Source organism: Procambarus clarkii, chromosome 16 (genome assembly GCF_040958095.1).
Source record: "Procambarus clarkii isolate CNS0578487 chromosome 16, FALCON_Pclarkii_2.0, whole genome shotgun sequence".
NCBI lineage: Eukaryota > Metazoa > Arthropoda > Malacostraca > Decapoda > Cambaridae > Procambarus > Procambarus clarkii.
The window spans coordinates 43,928,669-43,940,307 of NC_091165.1; positions in this window are offsets into that span (position 1 = coordinate 43,928,669).

Genomic DNA, 11,639 nt, shown 5'->3' on the forward strand with positions numbered 1-11,639 from the left:
CTGTCAAATTTACCCAATTGTTTAACGTATGTCTTCATGTCTATATCTGTGATCTCTTATTTAGGTCAGGTCTCGCAGAATAACTCTCAAGGTAGACTCGTTAGTTAGTTAGACTCGTTCTCAGCTACCTGGGATCATAACAGTAGATACTTCAGAAAATACTTACCTTAAAATGTTTGGAAAAGACTTATTTTGTCCGTTTAGAACGCTAGGATTTTATATAGAAAAATATTTTTCCATTAAATTGTACCATATGCACCTATTTAGAAAGTACAGGGTTTATGACTATGTATTTTTAAAGTAGTGTATTAATATAATAAGAAGTATGCAATTGATTGGGAGAGGTCTTCTTCGATAACTGTGAAAGTATTTTCAACATCATTTTATTTGTCTGCTTTACTACAAATCACAAAGCCATTCAACAGTACTAATGGCTTGTATAATTTGGATACCTTTTTAATTAACCAATTAAAAGTCGATTTGAGTAAGATCATTATTACTCAGTTATCACAATATTATTATTGCTTCCTGGAACTTACATGTTTTGATCAGTGGGCTTCTGTAGTTTCCTCTTGCATCAATGTTCATGTTCAATGTTCATCTTCCATCAGGTGTCCCTAAATATCACCTGACATGCCCATGTCATCACCCTAACAAGACAAATGCTGTTTAAAAACACTTGCATACCAGACAAAATCCAAGATGTAAGATTACAAATTCTTAAAGTCCTTCACAAAAAAGTCGACCAATCAACTATAAATGCTCAACATAACGGAAATATTCACGCTACCCATCATGGGAGTGAGAGAAAGAAAAAACTCGAAGATGCCAACAATGATGTCACTGCCCAAAACTCCATGCTAACTACAGTCACCTGAGTTCTAATTACCTGACTAACCTATGTATGTTTAGTTTATTGACCCATGCACCTTACCTTTACTCTATATTCTTGCCATACCTTTACTCCTTCACGAAACTGTATGTAACTGACCTCCCAGCAGTATAAACCTGATGTTGCCTCCTGTCTCCTTGACAAGTCTTAGTAATGGTGCAACTCAATCCCGTACTCAAAATGTACCACTTTCAAGCAGTTAGGTCGCTCATTGACTATGCTGCTCCTGCTCTTACATCCCTCAGTGATAAACAATGGGAGAAACTGGAGTGTCACGAAATGATGCCCCCAGAGCAATGCTGGGAGTACCTATATTGATGCGTCAAGAGAATCTAAGAATGGAAAACAACTTACCAGCCTTATAAAACAGGATCAAACAAAGAATAGTCACTATAACAGCAAAACTTGTTGGAACCACCGCCAGACTGTCAAAGATAACATACACAGATCGCTTCACAGAAACTTTCAATATAGAACAAGTGCATGGACAGATAATCTGCATATCTGATAATCGATATTCCAGAGAAAGTGGACTTAAAATGGACAAAGGGATCATTAAAAGCAAAGGAGAAGAAATACCATACCAATACCTTCGGCAGTCTCCTTCATGGGATGAATCGAGCCTAAAGATAATCATTGAAGGATTACAGTTTAAAAATCAGCATGTGATTCGCAGAGGCTCAAAGCAATCATAGAGCAACAAATGGAAAGCATCTCAAGACCTACAACCACTCACATCTTCACAGATGGATCATTTGATCAAGAAAGAGATTCTGCTGGGGAAGCAATTTGCACTAACAACCATAAAGCTTACTGGAGCATGAATAGTGGGTGCTGAACATTAAAAACAGAATTAAATGCCCTGAAAGAGGCCATAAATCATGCAATTGAGAATAATTTACATGAAGTCATCATTTATTCCTACTCAAAATCTTCGTTCCAAGCATTGTCATCCAGCCAGCACAGAGATAATATACAACTAATCACAGAAATCCTACATATAGAAAAAGAAGCACACACTCTAGGGCTGTCAATCACCCTAAATTGGATACAAAGTCACACTGGCATAGATGGTAATGAAAAGGCACTCACTAACAAAAACTGTCACTGCTCTACCTGTTGTGAAGGTTAAATACCTATAAGATTTTCACAGATTAAGAAGCAAATCAAGACGAAAATACTCCCAACTACCAAAAGTCGCCAAAGTAGCAGAAGGAAGATCCACTGCGATGTGGTACGAACAAGCCTCTGGGTACTCCTTTTTCAAGCTTGACAAGGAGATATCCAGAGACATTGCAATAGCCATACACTGACTCAGACTTGGTTACAAGTGCTACTGGGAGGTAATAAACCCAATAGGTAATGAGTGTCATATCTGTGGAACATTTGCAGAGGTGCCAATATTGCATTAATTACTGGAATGTGAAGCAACTGAAGCCCTTGGCATCAAATTAAACATTCATTCAACGATAGCAGCTGCATTAGATGAAAAATCCACAGCCACTACAATGGTTAGAAAAGCAGTTGAAGAATGGGACACATTAGTGAACACTGTGCATTTTATCCACCTAAAAGATAATGTTATTAAAACAACAATATACGGCCTCACTGTAGCCTATGATACTTGGACATTTCGTTCTGAGTAGCTAAATCTAAAAAAACAACAACAACCTGTCTTCTCACTTCGAATGAACGTAGTAGGTTTGAAAAGTTATGCAAATTATAATAAGTATAATACATTCTTCAGTTAATTTTATTCTTTTAATCAATCTTGAACTAATATGACATTTGGAGAAATTCTCTTCCAATTAAAAAAAAATGCAAGAGCACTAGTCGGAGGGACAGAAGCCCTAAGCAAGAAAATAATCAACATGGAATATTCAGTCATATTCAGTGAAACACTTCATACTATCAGACACAAATATCTCTGAAAAACTGACAAAAGTTCCGCTCGTGTCGGTTGCTTCAGAATCTAATAAAACAGACAGAAACATTGGTAAGAACAAAGAAGTAATCCAGTTCTTGGAAAAGTTTAAGGTCAGTAAAGTTAATGTAAGGTTTAGAGCAGTGATTCGTTTTCATACACGTTAGCAAAGTGGTTGAGTAGTATATTATCCTCTTTCATGGGTGTTTTCTCTGACTCGCACATTAAGCACTGAAGAATTTTTAAATAAAATTCGGAACTTGAACTGTAGTAATGGAAAGTTGTTAAGCTTGGAGGTTGACTCCCTTTTCAATAACGATCTTGTTGATGATGTTCTAATATTCTTGAAGGATAAATTAAAAACTTACCAAGAAGCATTGCCTTTACCGGTAACTAAGAGTATAGAATTAACACGGCTGTGTGCATCTACTAACGTAGTTTCCTTTCTAAACCGTTTTTACCGTAAAAAATATTGATGTAGTATGGGTAGTCCTTTATCTCCAGTGTTATCTAATCTGTATATAGAATACTTCGAGACGTGCGTCCTCTTTCTGATCATACCTCAAGACATGTATGTACAGATATGTTGATGACTTATTTACATGTTGGAAAGATAGCTGGAGGACCCCCTTGTTGAATTCTTTGAGAGGCTGATGACTTTAGTCCCCAGTATCAAATTTAAGGTTGAATGGGAGTCGGAAGATAAATTGCCCTTAGTAGGCGTCTTATTAATAAGGAGTAACACCTCACTGACATTCACCGTGTAGAGGAAAGATACACTTGCATGTAACTATATCCATCACTTCACCAATTATCCGAAAATAAGTAAAACGTAGTGTTGCGTCGGGTCTCTTCTTAAGAGCACTGCGAATCTGTAGTCCTCAGTGATTAGACATTGAAATCAATAAAATATACAGTCTTCTAAACTCATTTTCGTCATCTAATGAGTAAAACAAGCTGTATTTTCATCCATGATCCTGAGGGCTCTTAGGATATGTAGTCCTGTGTTTACAGATGACGAAATTAGTGCCATATATAGTTTAGGATTCAATTTCAAATACAATAAGTCATTTATTGATAAACCAGCCAAATTGCTTATAAGACTTTCTTTAGTTTGAAAAAGAAAGAAGAATTAAATATTAGGAATATATTAATTCTTCCATTTCATTAAAATTTAAATGAACTTCCTAAGTTACTAAAATATTTTAATATCAATGTAGCATTTAAGACTCTTGATATCTTAAGAAACACTCTAACTATAAATTCCCCAGATAATTGCAATGTATGAATGTATAAAATTCCATATACAAATGTTAATAAGTTCTATGTTGATCAAACAGGTAATCATCTTGACCATAAACGTTAATGATGAATCATCATCATAAACGAACATACATATAGTATAAGAACAGGAAAGAGTCAAATGCATTATTGGTTCACTCAAGAGATTGTAACAATTCAACTGGCTTGGCTAATTCATGCAAAATTGTGGATTGTAATTAGTTACTGAATGAAATATTATTTATTCATCATTTATAAAAAGTAGTGAATTTGATAATATTAATGCCAGAATAGGATTATACAAATTAGAAAACTTTATAATTGGTAAGATTTATGATAGGTATAAAAATAGTATATGAATGAAGGAATACTTAGTTAATATCCATTAAATACCCCATTAATATCCACTTTATTATTTCAACTCCATTGATTTTTAATTTGTGGTTGTTTGTCTAGTCAGGTGTAGTTGGGTACATAATCCCAAACTCCTATGTCATCTTGGTACTAGGCTTGAACGCAACAAATGAGGCCGACACTCACATAGCACATCTACTAGACCAGCTAACAGAAACTGAAATCCTAAACAAGGATTTCCCACCCATATTCAATGACGCAAACTTGACCTTACCTCCATTTCAGCCTCCCTCAGAAATTCTGCAACATGGACAGTTGAACTCACACTCACAAGCGAACGACTATGGAGTTCAAAATTATCTAAAGTTCGATCTACTCACCCCACCTCCGCAAGAAATCTGGAACTTCATTCTAGCAAAATTGGACCGCTTTCAAAACTTCCCCTCAGAGTGGTATAGAAACTATGTTCTTCCTGAAGGCATTAATCAGGCAGAACAAGATTTTGTCAAAACAAATCAAAGTACAGCCAGCAACTCAATTCCACTGAAAAGTCATTCCACCAGACACCACAAAGATCACTCGTATTATTGCGAACGTGTTAAAGAACTTATAGGCACAACAGCACAAGGAAGCTATTCAAAAAGCAACATAGTGACTGCAACAGGACCCGACTATATGAGGTTAAGGAACATGTGCATTAAGAGACCAGGATAATCAATGAACAAAAGTGGATGGAATGGTGTTCACATCTGAATGAACACATCTCTCTTGGAGAGATGTGGCAGCAAATCCACCGGGCCAAAGGAAATAAAACACCAGAAGCCCCACACCCCAAGGATCCTCAACAGGAAGCTAAAATCCTGGCAACCCAATTTGCAGAAAGAACAGCCAGGAATCAGCTTCCACCAGATTTACTAGCAGTGCTGAAAGGATTAGAGGAAGGAAGGTGGCACAGAATCCTAACAGCGTGTGCAGAAGCCTCTGACAATGACCCCTTTCACACAGGATGAGCTCAACTGGGCTAAGAAAAACTCCAAAGATACATCCCCCCCTGGAGACTACAAAATGATTAGGAACCTTGTGCCAGAGGGAGACGCTGCATATCTAAAGTTAATTAATTTAGCCTGGACTTCTCAAACTAGACCTACAGTTTGAAATACGGCAGACACAGTGCTGATCCCAAAATCCAAAGATCTAGCTAATCCAAGGCCCATTTCTCTCCAAAGCTGTGCAGCAAAGGCGGCTGAAAGAATGGTACTCAACAGACTTGAGTGGAAAATGCCTAAACTGCACCAGTACATGAATACCTATAGAAAATGGGTTGGCACAGTGGAATGTATTACCAGTCTGTTAGCCCACCTGAATGACAGACCAGAAATACTGATATTTCTGAACCTCGAGAAAGCCTTTGATCTGGCTACCTCCCAGGTATTCTCTGCTGCCTCATCGACAAAGATGTCAAGTGCAACCTGCTCTCCAGGAATAAAAAGCTGTCTCATAAACAGAGTAGAAGCAAGAGTAAACCTTCATAGCAGAGTCTCTGAATACAAAAATATTAAAATGGTACAATGCAAGGAGGCATACTCAGCCTTCTTACTTTTCACCTGTTTAACCCTTAAATGTGCAACATGTCATATGAAGGGTTAAGTAACTTGCAATAAATTGTGCATCGCGTCATATGACGCGATGGAGTACTACGCAAGATTTAAACGGCCCACGGATACACAGGGTTTACCTCATCTTCATCAGGGCTCTTGTAAACAGATGCCATTTTTTTAAATCATGGGCCACATTCCCAAGTGTGAGGTCCTAAGTACTGAGTGAGCCACAAAGGCTGGCACACGTAACATGAGCTCACAGCACTGCTGTTCAGATTGTGACCACAGCATTGCCAAAAAATGCCTTAATATATATGTTCATGCCATTATTTAGCGATGATAGTATTACAGAAGACCCCTCACTGTGAAAAAAATGACTAGGATTCTGATAATAGCAGGATTGTTGTGATAATTAGCGCTGTAGTGGGAGGAGTAATCTTGGTGGGGAGGGAGGTAGCATTGTCTGCTGACTCTGTGTGACCACCTTTTACTGTCTGGACTCACTATACCAGCTTAGTTGTTCGCTATGGTGAACAAAACATGCTGATATTTATATATAACGTCTGTATATAGTGAATAGAAGCAAAAACAGTATGGTGGGAGGAGAATGGTGGCGAGTCAGGTGAGGTGAGGAAGGGAGGAAGTGACAGCCAGTTGTGGGCTGCCACTGTCTGCCACTGCCACTCAGCATACCAACTTAGTGGTTCCTTATGGTGAACACAAATGTAGATACTTATATATAACGTATATATAGACAGTAATAACAGCAAAAGGAGTGTGGGGGAGAAGCCATTTTGGTGAGGGAGGTGGCAACATCTGCATGATTTGACAAGTTGGTAGGGGTGGCCACTATGCTCTTTGGGCATTATACCGGCTTAGCTGAACAGTTATGTTGAACAAAACATGTAAATACTTATATATAATATGTGTATATAGGGAAATAACACAACAACCAGTATTGTTGGGGGAGACATTTTAGTGCGTCTGACCTTGAATGTGTGAGGGAGGCAGCTGCCAGCTCACTGTGTGTAGCAACATCTCTTAGTGCTCGAACTAACTATATAAGCGTAGTTGTACAGTTGTGGTGAACAAAACATGTAGATACTTATATATAACGTCTGTATATAGTGAATAAAAGCAAAAACAGTATTGTGGGAGGAGAATGTTGGGCGAGTGAGGTGTTGAGGGAATGAGTGGTAGGGAGTGGCTGGCTGGTGTGTGTCGGTCACTCCTTGTTGCTTTTTGATTCATAATACCTAACTTAGTGGTTCGTTATGGTGAACAAAACATGCAGATACTTAAATATAACCTGTGTATATAGTGTAATAACCGACAAAGTATTTGTTCACTGTTTGATGAACATAATAATTGCATCAACAATATGCACACCATAATTTTCAGTACAGCGATGATTCACACATTTTATTATATAAATATATCACACTACACACTATTGAATAATAATATTACAGCACAAACACGAAGAAAAATCAATCAGACATTGAAATAATTAGGTAATTATCTCTTTGTGGCCAGTTCTGCCTGACAGCTGGGGCGGAGCAGACCGCCTGGGACGCATAATGTCAGCGCTTGTTTTTTGCCAGATTTCCCTGCCCTATAGTGGGAAAAATATGCCACTTACGATTTTTGTATTATTTTTTCCAGGATCAGAGAATATAAATTAACAGGTTTAGAAGAAAAAAAAAATATTTTTTGTTATGCGCCTGTGGGTGACAATGGCCAAATAGCTCTTAGCAACACAAGGGTTAATGGAAAGAGTAATGAAGCAGAAACTCCCACAACACCGCAGGTCGAGTGGTTGAGGAAACGTGTATGCTATGAACATAGTGCTCCTAGGTTTCTTGGTTCGAATCCTTCTGGGGTGTGGAGTTTTCAGTTGCATATATGCTTGGGGACCATTCAAACTTGTTCGCATATAGCATATATATATGCTATATACGATCAGATCAGATCATTTGGGGATGCATGGGATGAGGGATTTGGGAATGGTGGGGAGGTTATCTTGAGATGATTTCGGGGTTTAGTGTCCCTGCGGCCTGGTCCTCGACAAGACCTCCACCCCAGGAAGCAGCTAGTGACAGCTGACTAACTCCCAGGTACCAATATACTGCTAGGTAACAGGGGCATCAGGGTGAAAGAATCTCTGCCCATTGTTTCTCGTCGGAGCCCGCTATCGAACCCGGGACCACAAGATCATGCGCCCAGTGTTATGTCCACTCAGCCACCGGCCCCCTTAGAGGACAATGGGGACGGGAATGGGAGATAGTGGGGAGGACTAGGGGACCGGGGAGGTGGTAATGGTGGGGAGGAGGAGGAGGGACCAGGGGAGTTGGGGATGGTTGGGACGACGAGGGGGATGGGGGAATGAGGAATAGTTGGGAGGACAAGCGGGATTGGGGAATGGTGGGGAGGTATGGGAAACAGGGGAAGGTTGCTGTGGCTGGGTACAGCTAGTCTATATAAATAAAAATGTAAATGTTCGTTTGTTCAAAAACGCTAATCTCCGAAAGTTCTTCAACGATATCTTTGAAACTCAATCTAAGTACATAGGTATGACGTCGACCAAGCTGACGAGGCGTTTGACATGTCATCTTCAATCCGGTGTCCCCAGAAATCACATGAGTCAAGCCCATGACATTACCCTAACAGGAGAAATGTTGAATAAAAACACTTGTATAATAGACAAAACCCAAGATGTAAGAAGATTACAAATTCTTGAAGCAATCCACATAAAAGTAGAACCTACCATGAATATTCAAATAACGGAACTATTCACGCTACCCACCATGAGAGTAAGAGCAAGACCAGAATGTCACGATGCCAACATAGAAGACACTGCTCGACAAACAGCACCCACTATGCTTGATTAATCTTTGTATGTACCCTATGTAACCTTCTGATTCTTAGCTTCTTTTCTCCTTCATGTCTACCCAATGTATACTCTTTATTTACACCTGACCCCATTGTTCGATCCATTTGTATTCACCTGACCCACAATTAGTATAAAATATTATGTTCTGTACAGTACCATCACTTGAGAATGAACCATGTAGGTTCGAAAAGTCGTGCAATTTTATAATAAGTGTAATACATTCTTCAGTTATTAATTTCTTTTTCTTCACATTGAAAACGAACATGACTTTTGGTGAACTTCTCTTCCAGTTGATCCCTGTTGCAAGAGCACTAGTGCTCACGTTGCTCCATTCGGAGCAGTGGGAAAGAGCTCGACGAATATAAGCATTAAGAACACTGGTTTTGAATCTTTGTATGCTTATATTCGTCGAGCGCTTACCCACTGCTTCGAATGGAGCAACGTCAGTAGAGAGTTAGAAAGAATAACACAGGTATTGGTGAACAACGGATATAGCAACATGGAAATAAACGCTGTTAAAAGAAGACACTTGAACCGATGGTATAATCTTGAGCCAAGAACAGAAACCACAACACCTCCAATAAAATTATATTACAAATCAACCATGCATAGTGAACATAAAAAAGAGGAAAGAAGAATAAAAGAAATAATCCGTAAAGGAGTAAAAAGCATTACTCCTAACCAAAACATAGACCTGATCATATTCTACAAAACCAAGAAGACTTCCGAACTCCTTATCAAAAACAGCCCGAAGCCGACGGAGAACCCTCTACAGCAGTCAAGCGTTGTATACATGTACACTTGCCCCCACGAAGGATGTAACCTTCAATATAAGTACATAGGTATGACGTCGACCAAGTTGACGAGGCGTTTGACATGTCATCTTCAATCCAGTGTCCCCAGAAATCACATGAGTCAAGCCCATGACATCACCCTAACAAGAGAAATGTTGAACAAAAATACCTGTATAATAGACAAAACCCAAGATGCAAGAAGATTACAAATTCTTGAAGCAATTCACATAAGAATAGAACAACCTACCATGAACACCCAAATCACAGAACTATTTACTCTACCCACCATGAGAGTAAGGACAAGACCAGATCAAAACGATGCCAACTCGGAAGACACCGTTCAACATAACAGGCCAATTACACCTGATAAATCTTTTGGGATAGGAGCTGCCTCGTATGGGCCAATAGGCCTTCTGCTGTTACTTTTATTCTTATGTTCTTATGTGCTTCGTCCCCCATTTATCCCTTATGTATCCTCTTGTTTTTACCTTTATTGCACTTGTCTTCTCACCTAACCCCGTACGGGTATAAATCAACGAGTTTTGTAATTTCTTTTCACTTGAGAATGAACCATGGAGGTTCGAAATATTGTGTAAATTGTATAAATAAGTGTAATACATTCTACAGTAATTCACTTTTTTCTTCACCTTGAAATAACGAAAATGAGTTTTGGAGAACTCATCTTTCAGCTAAGCCCTGATATATATATATATATATATATATATATATATATATATATATATATATATATATATATATATATATATATATATATATATATATATATATATATATATATATATATATATATATATATATATATATATATATATATATATATATATATATATATATATATATATATATATATATATATCAGGGCTTAGCTGAAAGATGAGTTCTCCAAAACTCATTTTCGTTATTTTTCGAGTTTTGGAGAACTCATCTTTCAGCTAAGCCCTGATATACAAACGTCATATATATATATATATATATATATATATATATATATATATATATATATATATATATATATATATATATATATATATATATATATATATATGTATATATATGTATATATATGTATATATATATATATATATATATTAGTATATTTTGGTAGCAGTCTTTCCTGTAGACATATATTATTAAATATGACCGAAAAAGTAAGATTAATAATTCTAACACGAATTTTCTCAATCTTTCGTACATTACGCTTCACTGTTGGAGGTAAATCAAAAATCACTTCTCCAAAATTCATTTTTTATTTCTAGTCTGACGCGGCACGGGCGCGTTTCGTAAAACTTATTACATTTTCAAAGACTTCACAAATACACAACTGATTAGAACTTGCGTTTCTCTGATTTTATATCTACATTTGAGTGAGGTGGGAAGGGTGATGTGGCATTAACACAAGACAGAACAATAGGGGATATTAATAGGGTATTAAAAGTATCAACACAAGACAGAACAGAAACAATGGGTATTGAATAGAAGTGTTTGTAGAAAGCCTATTGGTCCATATTTCTTGATGCTTCTATATTGGAGCGGAGTCTTGAGGTGGGTAGAATATAGTTGTGCAATAATTGGCTGTTGATTGCTGGTGTTGACTTCTTGATGTGTAGTGCCTCGCAAACGTCAAGCCGCCTGCTATCGCTGTATCTATCGATGATTTCTGTGTTGTTTACTAGGATTTCTCTGGCGATGGTTTGGTTATGGGAAGAGATTATATGTTCCTTAATGGAGCCCTGTTGCTTATGCATCGTTAAACGCCTAGAAAGAGATGTTGTTGTCTTGCCTATATACTGGATTTTTTGGAGCTTACAGTCCCCAAGTGGGCATTTGAAGGCATAGACGACGTTAGTCTCTTTTAAAGCGTTCTGTTTTGTGTCTGGAGAGT